Consider the following 16,701-nt stretch of genomic DNA (forward strand, 5'->3'; position numbering starts at 1 on the left):
TGATGTATGTTTTTGTGCTAGTACCATACTGTTTTTTGATCACTACAGCTTTGCAATAAAGCTAGAAAGTCTGGAATTGTTATGCCTCCAGGTTTGCTTTTCTTTTTCAAGATTTTTAAGATTGTTTTGACTATTTGGGGTCTTTTTTGGTTCCATACAAGTTGGATTGTTCTAGATCTGTGCAAATTGTTGGTGGTATTTTGATAGAGTTTGCTTTAAATGTGTAGAGTGCTTTGGGTAACAGACATTTTAATAGTATGTGTTCTTCCAATCCATGAGCATGGAATGTTTTCCCATTTGTTTGTGTTCTCTTCAATATCTTTCATAAGTGTTCTATGATTTTCAGAGTACAGATTTTTTACCCCTTTGGTGGGTTTATTCCTAGGTATCTTATTATTTTTGGTGCAATTGTAAATGGAATCGATTCCTTGATTTCTCTTTCTGCTGATTTATTATTTGTGTACAGAAATGCAACAGATTTCTCTATGTTGATTTTGTATCTTATAATTTTGTTGAATTCATGTATTGGTCCTAGCAAATTTTTGGTGGAAAACTGGGGTTCTACATAGAGTACCGTGTTGTCTTCACATAGTGAACGTTTGACTTCCTTGCTGGTTTGGATGCCTTTTATTTCTTTTTGTTGTCTGATCGCTGAAGGTAGGACTTCCAGTACTATGTTAAATAACAATGGTGGAGTGTACATCCCTGTCTCATTCCTGACCATAGAAGGCAAGCTCTTGTTTTTTCCCCATTGAGGATGATATTAGCTGTGTGATTTCCCTGTATGGCCTTTATTATGTTGAAGTATGTTCCCTCTGTCCGTACTTTGTTGAGGGTTTTTATCATGAATTGAGGCTGTACTTTGCAAATGCTTTTTTTTTTTTGCATCTATTGGAAGGATCATATGGATCATATCCATATGATGAAGGATATGATGAAGGATAAAGTTCTTATCCTTCATTTTATTAACGTTGTGTATCACATTGATTGATTTGCGAATGTTGAACCATGCTTCCAGCCCAGTAATAAATCCCACTTGATCACAATGAACAGTTCTTTTAATGTACCATTGGATTCGATTTGCTAGTATTTTGTTGAGAAGTTTTGAATCCATGTTCATCAGAAATATTGGTCTCTAGTTCTATTTTTTAGTGGAGTCTTTGTTTTTGGAATCAGGGTAATGTTGGCCTCAATGAATTTGGAAGTCTCCTTACATTTCTATCTTTTGGAATAGTTTGGAACATATAGGTATTAACTCTTCTGTAAATGTTTGGTAGAATTCCCTTGTGAAACCATCTGGCCCTGGACTTTTGTTTGTTGCGAGATTTTTGATTGCTGGTTGCATTTCTTTACTGGTTATTGATCTGCTCAAATTTTCTATTTTTTACTGTTTCAATTTGGTATTTTATATGTTTCCAGAAATTTATCCATTTCTTCCAAGCTGTCCAGTTTGTTGGCCTATAATTTTTCATAATATTCTCTTTTAGTTGCTTATATTTCTGTGGTGTTGGTTGTTATTTTTCGTCTCTCATTTGTGATTTTATTTATTTGGGTCTCTTTTCAAGTCTGGTTAGGGGACAATCAATTTTAGGGGTTTATTAACTTATGAATTTAAAGGTTTATTAATTTTTTCAAAGAATAAGTTTCTGGTTTCATTGATCTGTTTTTTAGTTTCTAGTTTATTTGTTTGTTTCTATTCTAATGTTTATAATTTTCCTTCTCCTGCTGGCTTTAGATTTGCTTTTTGTTCTTTTTCTAGCTCCTTTAGATGTACGGTTAGGTTGCTTATTTGAGATTTTTCTTGCTTCTTGAGGTAGGCCTATTTTCCTGTATACTTTCCTCTATGAGTGCTCTTGTTGTTTCCCCAAAATTTTGGACCGTTGTGTTATAATTTTCATCTGTTTTCATGTATTTTTTAAAAATGTCTTCTTTAATATCTTGGTTGACTCATTCATTTTTTAGCAATATGTTGTTTAACCTGCATGTATTTGTGGTCTTTTCAAGTTTTTTTCTTATAGTTGACTTCAAGTTTCATAGCATTGTGTTCTGGAAATATTCATGGTATGTACTTGTTAAGTCTGATTTTTGACCTAGTTTGTGATCTGTGCTGGAGAATGTCCCATGTGCATTTGAAAAGAATGTGTATTCTGCTGTTTTAGGATGAAATGTTCTGAATATATCTGTTAAGCTCATCTGGTCCAGTGTGTCATTCAAGTCATTTTTTTTTCTTGTTCATTTTCTGCTTAGATGATCTGTCTATTGCTGTAAGTGGGGTGTTAAAATTCCCTACTATTATTGTATTGTTATCAATGAATTCCTTTATGGTGGTCATTATTTTTTTATATATATTTTTGGTGCTCTGTTTTGGGGGAATATTTGTAACAGATCTTCCTATTGGATAGTCCCCTTTATCTTGACATGGTGCCCTTTTGATCTCTTGTTATAGATTTTGGTTTAAAATCTAGTTTGTCTGACATATGTATGGCCACTCTGGCTGTTTTTTGATTTCCACCTGCATGATAGATATTTCTCCACCCTCTCTCTTTGAATATGCAAGTGTCTTTAGGTATAAAATAAGTCTATAGTAGGCAGCATACAGATGGGTCTTTGTTTGTTTTTATCTATTCTGACACCTTATGTCTTTGGATTGGAGTATTTAGTTCATTTCCATTCAAAGTAATTTTTGATACATATGTATTTTAGGTCATTATTATTTATTTTGTCAGCACCCTTTTGGCTTGACAAGTTTCTGTGGAGAGCTAGCCTTATGGGTCTTCCCTTATAAGTTAGAGACTTCCCTTGTCTTGCTGTTTTTGTGTTGTTGTTGTTGTTGTTGTTGTTTATCACTATAGTTTGCAAATTTAACTACAATATGCCTTGGTGTTGGCCTGCTTTTGTTGGTTTTGATGGGTGTTCTCTGTGCCTCCTGGATTTTTATATCTATTTCCTTCCCAAGATTAGGGACATTTTCAGCTATTGTTTCCTCAAATAAACCTTCTACCCTCTTTCTCTTCTTGTAGGACTCCTATGATACAAATGTTATGGTGTTTCATGAAGTCACTGAACTCCTTAAGTCTACTCTCATGATCCATAATTATTCTTTCTCTTTTTTGTTCAGCTTCATTATTTTCCATTATTTTAGCTTATGTATCACTAATTTGTTCCTCTTTCATCCCTGTGGTAATTATATTCAGTCAGTTTTGAATCTCGGTTATTGCATTTTTCATTTCTGACTGTTTTTTTTTGAACTCTGTGGTAAGGGTCTCCCTGATGTCTGCTATGTTTTTCTCAAGCCCAGTGATTATCCTTGATTGTTGCTTTAAATTTTCCATCAGGCACATAACATATATATTTTGATTAGATCTCTGGCTGTGACCTTTTCTTGTTCTTTCTTTGGGGATGCATTGCTCCATCTTAGCATTCTGTCTGAGTCTCTTCTTCTATGGATTAGAAAAGCCTGTTATGTTTTCTGCTCCAAAGAGCAACGGCTTATGAAGAAGAGGTCAGATATTGTCCAGGTTCTGGCACTTCAGGGAGTGCCTCTGCTGTGTTCTGTGTACACTCTGCTGCTGTGTTTTGACTACTCTAACTCTCAGACCAGTCATATGCAGAATCTCTCCTTGCCTGTAATGGGCAGTGTTTGGACCTTGGCCAGAGTGTGGCAAGTTTTAACTAGGTGTGCTCTGGTCTGCTTGTTAAATGAGACCTGATGCTACTTCCACTAGAAATGAAGCCTTGCAGAACTCTCTGGTCAATAGATGTAGTGTATGAGCGTTTGTTATGATTTTCTGAGGTAGGGGCCCACTGCACTGTTCCTTAGGCACACTTGCCCAAGAGAAGCAGTACCAGTAGAAGGCAGGGGGGCAGGACTTGTCGTAAGCAGTTTAGTAAACCAGTGTTGGTACTGTACTGTTTACTGAAGTTGGTTTCTACCAAAAGACGGGAGGGAAATGCTGCCAGCCAGCTCCTTTGTCCCTGGAGAGGGGTCTGCATGCTTGCTGCTCTCAGGGAAGGAGTCTCAGAAGAGTAAATAATTATCCCTTGTGTGTCCCAGACATTTTTCAGATCACTGTTTTCATCCTGTCTGCCTCTGGGTTCCTTGGAGGCCTGGAGCAGCACTGTGTACTTTGGGCCAAACCTGCTGACTTCTAAAACTCAAAACTTTAGGGACCTGGTGTGGCAGGACCTGCAAAGGTCCTCTGGAGGAGGGTCTCACCACACTGAGACTGATGAAGGTTTGACTGAAAATGGCAGTTGTGCCAGAGTGCAAAGGCATGGTATTTGGAGCAAAACAGGCTAAACAACCAGTGTCCAGTTAGCTGCCCTGAGCAGGTGTTTCTGTGCCTATGCTGATGGGCAGGGGAGGGAAATGGCACCTGCAGCCTCTCTTATTGCTGGAGAGGCATCTCTGAAAATGCCATCTCTTCAGGAATAGGGAACAGTCTCTCCCTGTGTGCCTTAAGTGATACTTAAGGATACTTATCTGCCTCAGGATTGCTTGCCTGTTTTCTTTCCAGGAGTAGGGCAGTACCCTCAGGGCTCTGTCCTAGAATCACCCACCTACCTTTGACCCCCAGTGGTTGCCAAAACTCACAAAAATCAGCTCCCGTCATTTTACCAGTCAGTGGCTTTAGGGAAGTATCCTCCTTTTGCATTCCCCTGTGCCTTCCATCGCCTCCCCCTACACACACACACTCTTGCACACAATAATTTTATCTTACAGCCTAGCAAAGATAAGGCTCTGAGTAAAATTTCAAAATGTGTATTGAAATAGAAAATTCTGATCATACTGAGTTTATATGAACTTATAATACAGATTATCTTTGTATTCATATCTTTAAAGAAGCAATTTAATACCATACTGTCTTGATGATGACAGCTTTGTAGTAAAGGCTAAAGTCTGGGATTGTGATGCCTCCCACTTTGGTTTTATTTTTCAATATTACTTTGGCTATACGGGGTCTTTGTGGTTCCATACAAATTTTAAGGTTGTTTGTTCTAGCTTTGAGAAGAATACCGGTGCAATTTTGATTGGGATTGTATTGAATGTGTACATTGCTTTGGGTAGTACTGACATTTTAACAATATTTATTCTTCTAATCCATGAGCATGGAATGCTTTTTTCATTTCTTTGCGTCTTCAATTTCCTTCATAAGTTTTCTATAGTTTTCAGCATACAGATTTTTTACCTCTTTGGTTAGGTTTATTCCTACGTATTTTATGTTTCTTGGTGCAATTGTAAATGGGACCAATTTCTTGATCTCTCTTTCTGTGCTTCATTGTTGGTACATAGAAATGCAACTGATTTCTGTACATTGATTTTGTACCCTGCGACTTTGCTGAATTCATGTATCAGTTCTAGCAGTCTTTGGTGGCATCTTTTGGGTTTTCCATGTAGAGTATCATGTCCTCAGCCAAAAAAGAAAGTTTGACTTCTTCTTTGCCAATTTTGATGCCTTTTATTTAATTTTGTTGTCTGGTTGCTGATGTTAGAAGTTCTAACACTATGTTAAACAACAGTGTTGAAAGTGGACATACCTGTCGTGTTCCTAATCTTAGGGGGAAAGCTCTGTTTTTCCCATTGAGGATATTAGCTGTGGGCCTTTCATATATGGCTTTTATAATGTTTAGTTATGTTCCTTCTATCCCGACTTTCTGGAGGGTTTTTATTAAAAAAAGATGCTGTATTTTGTGAAATGCTTTTTCTTCATCTATTTACAGGATCAAATGGTTCTTATCCTTTTATTAATGTGATGTATCACACTGATTGATTTGTGAATATTGAACCAGTCCTTTAGCCCAGGAATGAATCCCTCTTGATCATGGTGGATAATTCTTTTAATATGCTATTGAATTCGATTTACTAGTATCTTATTGAGGATTTTTGCATCTATGTTCATCAAGGATGTTGGCCTGTAATTTTCCTTTGTTTTGGGTCTCTGTCTGTTTTGGGAATCAAGGTAATGTGGCTTCATAGAATGAGTCTGGAAGCTTTCCTTCCATTTCTATTTTTTGGGACAGATTGAGAAGGATAGGCATTAACTCTGCTTTAAATGTCTGGTAGAACTGCCCTGGGAAGCTATCTGACCAAGGACTCTTATTTATTGGGAGATTTTTGGTAACTGATTCAAGTTCTTCACTATTTATGAGTCTGTTAAAATCTATTTTGTTCTATTTGAGTTTTGGTAGTGTGTGGGTGTTGAGGAATTTGTCCATTTCTTCTAGATTGTCCAGTTTGTTGGCATATGATTTTTCATAGTATTCTCTGATAATTGTTTGTATTTCTGAGGGATTGGTTATGATAAGTCCATTTTCATTTGTGTTTTTATGTATTTAGGTCCTGTCTATTTTCTTTTTGAGAAGTCTGGCTAGGGGTTTATCAATTTTGTTTATTAAAAAAACAGGTTTTAGTTTCATTGATCTGTTCTACTCTTTTTTTTGGATTCTATATTGTGTATTTCTTCTCTGACATTTATTATTTCTATTCATCTGCTGACCTTCAGGTTTCTTTGCTGTTATGCTTCTAGTTCCTTTAGGTGTACTGTTAGATTTTGTATTCAGGATTTTTCTTATTTCTTGAAGTAGGGCTGGATTGCACACAGACCAATGGAATAGAATAGAGAACCCAGAATTGGACCCACAAGTGTATGGCCAACTAATCTTTGACAAAGCAGGAAAGAGTATCCAATGGGGGGAAAAACAGTCTAGCAAATGGTCCTGGGAGAACGGGACAGCAACATGCCGAAGGATGAAACTTGACCACTTTCTTACACCATACACAAAAATAAACTCAAAATGGATGAAAGACCTAAATGTGAGACAGAAAACAATCAAAACCCTAGAGGAGAAAGCAGGCAACAACCTCTTTGACCTCAATCACAGCAATTTCTTGCTCAACACATATCCAAAGGCAAGGGAATTAAAAGCAAATCTCATCAAGATAAAATGCGCTGCAAAGGAAACAATCAACAAAACTAAAAGGCACCTGATGGAATGAGAAAACATATTTACAAATGACATATCAGATAGAGGATTAGTATACAAAATGTGTAAAGAACTTATTAAACTCAACACCCGAAAAACAAATAATCCAGTGAAGAAATGGGCAAAAGACATGAATAGACAGTTTTCTAAAGAAGACATCCAGATGGCCAACATATGCATGAAAGGATGCTCAATGTCACTCATCACCAGGGAAATACAAATCAAAACCACACTGAGATACCACTTCACACTAGTCAGAGTGGCTAAAATAAACTTAGGTAACAACAGATGTGGTGAGGATGTGGAGAAACAGGAACCCTCTTGAACTGTTGGTGGGAATGCAAACTGGTGCAGATGCTCTGGAAAAGAGTGTGGAGGTTCTTCAAAAAATTAAAAATACAACTACCCTACGACCCAACATAGCGCTACTAGGAATTTATCCAAAGGATACAGGAGTGCTGATTTGTAGGGGCACATGTACCCTAGTGTTTATAGCAGCACTTTCAACAATAGCCAAATTTTGGAAAGAGCCTAAATGCTCATCAACTGATGAATGGATAAAGAAGATGTGGTTTATATATACAATGGAATACTACTTGCCAATGGGAAAGAATGAAATCATGCCACTTTGCAGCAACATGGAAGGAAATGGAAGGTATTATGCTGTGTGAAATAAGTAAGTCAGAGAAAGACAGATATCATATATTTTCCCTCACATGTGGAACTTGAGAAACTTAACAGAAGACCATGGGGGAAGGGATGGGAAAAAGATAGTTACAAACAGACAGGGAAGGGGGAAAACCACAAGAGACTCTTAAATACAGAGAACAAACTGAGGGTTGATGGGGGTGGAGAGGAGGAGGGGAAATTGGGTGATAGGCATTGAAGAGGGCACTTGCTGGGATGAGCGCTGTGTGTTGTATGTAAGCGATGAACCATGGAAATCTACCCCCAAAACCAAGAGCACACTGTACACACTGTATGCTAGCCAATTTGGCAATAAATTATATTTTAAAAAGTAAATTAAAAAAGATAAAGAAGGAACTCAAAATATAGAATTTTTCTGAAACTTACATTGAAGTAAGGCATCAATTTAATTGAACCTATAAATATAACTTAAATTCTTATTTAGAAATAATTAGGAAATATTTATTTATGTATTTATTTATTTAACATAAATTTATTTTTATATTAAAATACCAATTTAAACATCAGGGAAGAAATATTTTTTCCCAAAATAATGCATGAGTTAAGCATATTTTTTATGTGATTGGCTTATATGTGATATCTTGCTGGAAATATGGTAGCCATGAAATTGATTAATCTTTAAGACATAGATTAAAAAACTTTACCAGATGAGTTTCCCTTCTCAATGGCAGCAATATAAGGGAAACAAGAGTGGGGGAAAAAAGTGTAAGAACAATTTAGGAAATTAGAAATTAGATATAGCCATTGTGTACTCCACATATTCAAACTTTGATCTTTATAATAATTTTGATAAACAGTATATATCTGATCAATGTGAAAGTTACAAAGTAGCCCTTTAGGGAAGTAGGATCCATATAGTAATCCACTGTAATTATGGATTGCCTAAAAGATACAAATCCAGTAGTACTCAGTGGTCCAGTAACATCCAAAGGTTGCTTCAGGTTCAGGACTGATCTAGCCACAAAGGCCTGTAATTATTAGAAAGGACAAGTTTTTATTCTAGCTATTATCTAATGTATTTGGAAAAGTGTATTTATAGTCTTGAGAAATAGAGATTCTAGTTTATAGGCAATTAAGTTCTTCAGCTAATATACAGCATAAAAATGCTAGTTTCAAACTAAGTATTAGTTCTTTGACTTTGTATTATGTGAATGGGAATTATCTAATGAAACAGGATTTAGTATCTCTTGAAATTACATTTGAGTTGCTGCACCCCAGTAGGGGATCTCTTTTTGAGAAATTATTTCTTCTAGTAAAAACAAACAATATACATATTTATTAATTTGTTGATGATAATTTATCCTAAAAGAGTCAAATGCATTCTAACATGGTCCTTTTGTTGATTTATGGGTAAACTAATGTATTCACTTTCTATTTCTGTATAACAACTTAACCCAAAAATTTATCAGCTTAAAACGTATATTATTTCACAGTTTCTGGGATCAAATTTCTAGGCACACCTTAACTGAATTCTCTTCTTCAGGGATTCTTATGGATTGCAATAAAAAAAATTGGCTAGGCCAAAGTCATCTCAATGTTTAACTGGACAGAATATTAGCAGAAATCAGTTCCTAGAAATCTTGTGGACTGATTCTGCCCTCAGCTCTTTGCCAAGTGGGACTCTCCAATATGGCAGTTTACTCATTAAAGCATGTAAGCCAAGAAGCCAATAGAGCGGGTCTGCTAGCAAGAGATAAAAGCCACAATCATACCTAAACTAATCATGAAAGTTATGGCTTATAGCAATAGTGGTAGTCTATTTGTTAGAAGTAGCTATGTCTGACCCACACTTAAGGAGAGTGTAGTACACAAATGGGTGAATATCAAGAGGTGGGCATCACTAAGGACCATTTTTGAAATCTAGCTACCATAATATATATTTAGTTTATTGATTTTCTTTCACATGTTGATCATTTTCATAGCATTTATAGACATTAAAATAATCCTACTTCATCATTGAGATTGTTATTGAAAGAGTCATTGAAATTAAATTAAATATTTTGGGTGAAATTTACATCCAAAATGAATTTAGTATAGAATTTTTTCAGAAAAATAATATATTAGCAATTGTACAAAGTTCTTTAAACTAAGAAACTGTCTATAGCAAAGGAAAATAAATGAAATAGTTATTTTTTATTTTCTTCTTAGATTGCAAAAACTATGGAAATAAGGATGTCTAAAAGCCTCAAGGACTAAACTTGTGGTTTATGTGAATTTAGAAGGACTATTTTCAGATAGCTTACTCTAAAGTAACATGGGTTCTGCTGAGTGACTGTTAATACAGTTAGCTGAGCTGGCCACAGGTGAGGAAAGGAATACAAAAGCATATATTGGCCTGTGATTAATGATTTTATTATTACTGTTATTATTATTACTATTTAATGTAAGAACTACATACTATTTTCCATGTGATTTCATTCAGACAATAATACCCCATGAGGTAGATAGTATTACTTTTTGCATTTTATAGAAAGGGAAACTGATGCAAAGAAAGGTTAACTCATTCAATAAGTGACAAAACTGGACTTGAACTCAAGCAACCAGACTCATTTCTAGAAAAGGACAAATACTGCCTCTATTTAATAACAATTAGCAGTAACTTCTTATGCATTCAGTTGTGTTTCTGGTTAATCACAGTATCCATATGATATAGGAGTTATTACTGTATCAATAAAACTGATGCAGGGAGAGAACAAAGAACATTCCAAAGCCAAACAGCCAGTAAAATGTAGTAGAGGAACACAGAAATATCTAAGATTAGAAGATCTATACAACTGAATTAAAAATGAAATTATTATAATTATTTTAACTAAGCAGTTAGGTAATAAAAACAATAGATGTGATAGATTGGATTATTCTGTTTTTACAACATAACTTTTCTAGCGGCATATGGGTGTCTCAGTTGGTTGAGTGTCTGACTCTTGATTTTGGCTCATGTCATGATCCAGGTTCATGGGGATCTGTGTTGAGCATGGAGCCTGCCTAAGGTTCTCTCTCTTTCCCTTTGCCCCTCTCTCCCCATCCCTCACTCTTCTCTCTCTAAAAGAAATAAAATGATAAAAATAATACAACTGTATCTGGAATGTTAACATAAATATTCAAATAAGACAAAAATCGATACATATAACTTAACCTGATTCAATAATACCAAAATAGGTTACGAGTAATTAACAGTTTATTTAAAATTTTTTTTGAAGGAGAGAGAGACAAAGCATGAGGGGGGAGGGGCAGAGAGAGAGGGAGACACAGAACCTGAAGGAGGCTCCAGGTTCTGAGCTGTCAGCACAGAGCCCAACACGGGGCTTGAGTTTGTAAACCACGAGATCATGACCTGAGCCAAAGATGGAGGCTTAACCGACTGAGCCACCTAGGCACCCTGAATAATTAACACTTTAAATCAGTAGAAGCCACTGTTAATCTATTTTCATTGTGCCTACAGAATTTTCTAAGATACATTTTATATACTTAAGTAAAATCTTTAAGTTAGGAACTAAAAGTAATTCAAAACTAGCATTTCATGATTTTTATACTATTTTGCAACCTTTAATTTTATTATAATTTATTATAATTTGAATACACAGAAATCAGTTATGCACTGCTTGATACCTGGAGATATTATTTTCCTTTACCACTTAAAACCACAGAGCACACTTTCTAATAACAAGTGTATTTTCTTATGTAAATTTAAAGATTTAATATTTATAGAATTCTGTTTTCTATCCATGACTTACTCAAATGAACTATAAATGATCAGTTATGTCAACACTATAATTTACGGTTTGTCTTACCTTTGTCCCACATGTACTCTAGGGTGACATAATGTGTTTACCGATTCTTCATCTTTATTCTCCTTTAATCTGAAACATTTTTGTTTCATAGACTTTAAAGACTATGTCCAATTAGTCTTAAAAACTTATTTTGTGGAATGCCCTGCAATTTGGCTTTGTCTTGTGTTTCTTCATTGTTAGATTTGAGCTATGCATTTTTATCAGAAATACTACAAAATTGATGTGTATCTCTCAGTGCATGATATCAGTATGTACATGTTAATGACATCCCAACATTGGTGGTGTTAAATAGCCCACATGTAAAGTAATAAATGCTAGGAAACGTATTTTTTTCTTATTTTTCCACTGTAACTTCCACTGTAAACTTATTTTTTCTTCAAATTTAATAATTCCCCACATCCTTACACATTGGTTTCTGGGTTATCTATCATTTGATGAGAGAATAGTCTTTAGAGTTTCAAAATAATATTATTAAATTTGTCTACTTCACCCTTCTGTCAATTATTGCTTAATATATATGTATATTTACTTTTTTAATGGTAATTTTTAAGTGAAGTATAGTGATCACATTTATGATTTCTGTATATATCTTAAGAACTGCCCTTCAGGGGCGCCTGGGTGGCGCAGTCGGTTAAGCGTCCGACTTCAGCCAGGTCACGATCTTGCGGTCCGCGAGTTCGAGCCCCGTGTCAGGCTCTGGGCTGATGGCTCGGAGCCTGGAGCCTGTTTCCGATTCTGTATCTCCCTCTCTCTCTGCCCCTCCCCCGTTCATGCTCTGTCTCTCTCTGTCCCAAAAATAAATAAACGTTGAAAAAAAAATAAAAAAAAAGAACTGCCCTTCTGTCATTATGAAATATTAGTCTTTAGCTATTATATACTCTTCGTCCTCAAAGATTTTTTGCCTGCTCTTAGTATAGCCATTCCAGAACACTTCTTTGTAATGTTGGTATAGTATTTCTCTTTCTATTCTCTTACTTTATACTGTCTGTGTTTTTTATATTTAAAGTATGCTACTAGGACCAAATTAATAGGTTTTTTTTTTAACTTTATCCTGTTAAAAATTACTTCATTACAATTAACTCATTCCATTTATATTTCATTTAAATATGTTTGGGTATGTTGATCATTTTTCAAGATGTTTTCTCTTTGTTTTGTTGGCTTTTGTTCCTTTTTACTTGTCTTCCTTTTGTTCCTTTTACTTGTCTCCAGAACTTTTGGGTATTTGGGGATTTTTTTCCTACTCCCATTTTAATTCTTATATTTACTTTTTATCTATACGTCTTTGCATTAATTTTTCTAGTTTCTTTAGAATTACACCACATATCCTTAACTGTCATATTCTACTTCCAGTCAGTGTTTTATTTCCTCACTTAAAATCTAAGGACCTTATAACAATATTGTTCCACTCTCCTGATCTTTGTGCTATTGTTACTATGTATATAGTGAATCTACCTACATTAAAGGCCCACACTATATAATTGTTTTCTTATCATTATATATTTTAAGCCATTAAGATACAAATTTATGATTCTAGAGAGTTTCATGTCATTAGTACATGTGACTCCCTATCATCCATTCCATTTGTCTTCAGAATGGACCATCAGATTCGTAAGACAATGTTCTGAGATCTTTCTTAGTATATTGGTCCCTACTGGTTATATTTAAAACCATAATAATTTATGAATTTTAGGTCTTTGTAAGAAAGCATTGATTCAAAAAATATAGCTTCCAAGCATACAACACATCCCCTTGTCTACTTTGACATAGAATGTTAGATTTCCTAACCCTTTAGTATCACTGCTAAGCCATTTTCTTGACAGTGGTCAACACAAAGTATGTTAAGACTCAAATTGAAAGTTTCAATTCTTTTTACATATAGTTATTTGAAGCCCTTTTTCTCTAACAGTGGTTGTCAAATATTTTAGACAAAGAATCCTTTTTATTTAAAATAACATCTTATGAACTACAAATATATAAAAAGCACTATTGTATTCTACACTATTATGAGTGAAAACATAATACAATGATTATTTAACATCATGCATTGAGAATAATAAAGCTGTTTTGATATATGTAAAACTGATATCATGAGTCTAGATAAAAATGCTAGTTATGTCTCCTTTGTCTAATTTATTGCAATATACCAATAAAATGTTTATATCCACAAACTAAGCAACAGACTGTTTTTAAATATTTTACTTTGACATCTCATTCTGTGGCGGATTGTTATTTTCCGAAAGCAGCCACAGCAATAGTTCTAGTCCCAAACAACTCCACTCCCCCAAAAGTAGTAGAATTAATTTCCCATTCCCTTGAAAATAAACAAGGCTTGATGGCTGCCTCAATGACTACAATGTAGTGGAGGTGACACTATATAATTCTGGATTTAGGTCGGAAAAAGTGGGATGGCTTCCAGCTGGTTTTCACTGTGTTTCTTGAATATTGGTCTTGAAACCCAGTCGCCATGCTGTAAGGAACCCATGCCCCACTTAGTCTATACAGAGCCCTACAGAAAACAGATGGCCAGCTTACAACCAGCGTCTACTATCATTTTGAGTGAACAAAGCTGCAGTTGAATTTAGCCCATGGGTTTCAATTCTTTTTTCTGAGGCCCACAGATTATGAATCCAAGTCATTCTTGCTGTTTCTTGTCTTAATTCCCGGATCACAGAAGTTATTGAAACAACAAAAAGGTGTGTGTGTGTGTGTGTGTGTGTGTGTGTGTGTGTGTGTTTTACTAAGTTGGGGATGATTTGGTACTGTGTTATGCAGTCAGAAAAACTTAAATAGGTTTTGGTTCCCAGAGGAGACAGTGCCATAACAAAAAACTAAAAACATGTCAGGGGTTTTCAAACCATGCTTCTGAAGAGATTATTAAGTGAAATGTGATAACCCTTGAGGAAATTGTCAGTGAGTACTTAAATGAAAGTGAAAAACATATCACTGGAGATAAAGAAAAAGTGTTCCTTGTATGTAATGGCTAAAATTTTAACAATACTGTTAACTGTGGTAACATGGAAAGTAAAAAAAAAAAAAAAAAGAAAAGAAAAAAGAAAAAAAATTAAATAAAACCTAAAACCTAATAATCTAACCAACAAGAAGACACAGCAGGTGAGAACTGTTGCTTGCCTTTTTCTTGCTATTGACAAGGATAGTAGGAGAGGGATCAGATAAGTTAAAGAAAGATCTATTAAATACAATGGATCCAAGAAATGATAGGTTTGAAAACAAAACTGTGTCCTTCCCAGTCTCTTCAGTATTTCCAGATTAAGAAAAGACTTCAGTGCTAACATCAAATTCAGGATAGGACCTTGTTAGGATCCTAGAAAGAAATTGGGAGGTTGTGTTTCAGAATATCATTCACTGAGGCAAAGAAAGGCCCTCTAAAAATCTTAAAGGCATGATTCTCAGTTAAATAAAATCCCTGTAGAATTGAATTTTGGGGCACCTCGGTAGCTTAGTCAGTTAAGTGTCCAACTTCGACTCAGGTCATAATCTCATGAGTTCATGAATCGGAGCCCCACATCAGCCTCTCTGCTGTGAGCAAAGAACCCTCTTTGGATCTTCATCTCCCCCATCCATCCACCCAAAATAAATAAACATTAAATGTTTTTACAAGAAAAAAGAAAAAAAAAGGATTTAAGTTTGAAATCCCAGAGCATCTTTAGAGGAGACCAAAATAAAAAAGAGCTTATCTTGATAAGACTGGTAGGTGTAGGAATTCTACCTACTGGTTATGAATCAATTAATACGAAATCCCAAATATTTTTTATATAATTTTGTTAAAGAGAGTACAATGGGAATAGATATTTGATTTATCTATATAAATAAACTTCAAAGAATGAGAAACAAGTTGGGAAAACAGCTTAGTTGCAAAATGACCTCTTTTGTTATGGAAAAGGAAGACTCAGATGATAAACCTTAAACCCCGGGAGGAAGGAGCCAAGAGCTAGGATGCATCATTTGCAGGCAAGAGGACTGATCATTAGTTTAGAAACTGCCAACATATGTCCATCTGAGTGTCCCATGCATATGAAAGAGAGTTCATTGTTGTTGTCAAAGGGTGCAACATGGAAGATGGTATTTTCTGAAAAGGGTCACAGCAATATTTCTGGCTCCTCTTGTAGAAAATTGATATTCTTCATTAAGAAATGGAATCTATTTCTCCTCTCCTTGAAACTAGGAAGGACTTTGTAACTGTCCAATGAAGATATTGTGGTGAAACTGTGTTACTTCAGGCTAGTCTAACAAAGGCAGTACAATTTCCAGTTGGCCACCCAATTCTCTCTTTGGGACATCTGCCTTGGGAACCCAGTTACCATGCTATGAAGAAACCCAAATTAGCCAATGTGAAGACATCACATGACAATGTCCATGTGCAGAGTAACTATGACTCTCAGCTCATAGCCATTATCAACCATTAGACCTGTGAGGAGATAAGACATTATATAAATCTAGCCCCTAATTTTACGTCGTGTACCTGAAACTCCAAACATTATGAGTGAGAGACAGGTGAGGCTGTCCCTGCTGTGCCTTGTAGAAATTCATGACTCCACAGAATGTTTTAGCATAATAAATTCATTTTACACAGCTTGGTTATTGGATAATTTGTGACTTGGCAAAAGTAACAAATTCCTTTGAAAGCATGATCCAGAAACCTGGAAGAGAGATTGTGAAAAGTTTTTTTCCCCCAGCTTTGTTGATACATCATTGGCATATAATGTTGGGTAAATTATAGTATATATCATGTTGATTTGATAAATTTATATGTTACAAAATGTTTACCACCATAGTATTCGCTAATAACTTCATCCTGTCACATAATTACCTTTTTTTGTGTGGATGATGAGAACACTTAAGATCTATTCTCTTAGCAACTTTAAAGTATATAATGCAGTATTATTAGCTGTAATCATAATGTATACATTAGATCTCGGGAATTTGTTAATCCAATAACTGGAAATTTGTATTCTTTCACCAATATCTACCCATTTTTTCACATCCCCCAACTCCTGGGAACCACCTCTCTATTCTTGCTTTCTCTGAATTTGGCTTTTTAACGATTCCGCACGTAAGTGTTACTATGCGGTGTTTGTCTTTCTCTGTCAGACTTATTTCACTTCGCATATGTCCTCAACTTTTAATCTAAGATGCAAGTGGCAGGATTTCCTTCCTTCTTCAGGACCTAATATCTCAGTGTGTGTTTCCGCAAGTGTGTATG

This window comes from Prionailurus bengalensis, chromosome B1, assembly GCF_016509475.1.
Source record: "Prionailurus bengalensis isolate Pbe53 chromosome B1, Fcat_Pben_1.1_paternal_pri, whole genome shotgun sequence".
NCBI lineage: Eukaryota > Metazoa > Chordata > Mammalia > Carnivora > Felidae > Prionailurus > Prionailurus bengalensis.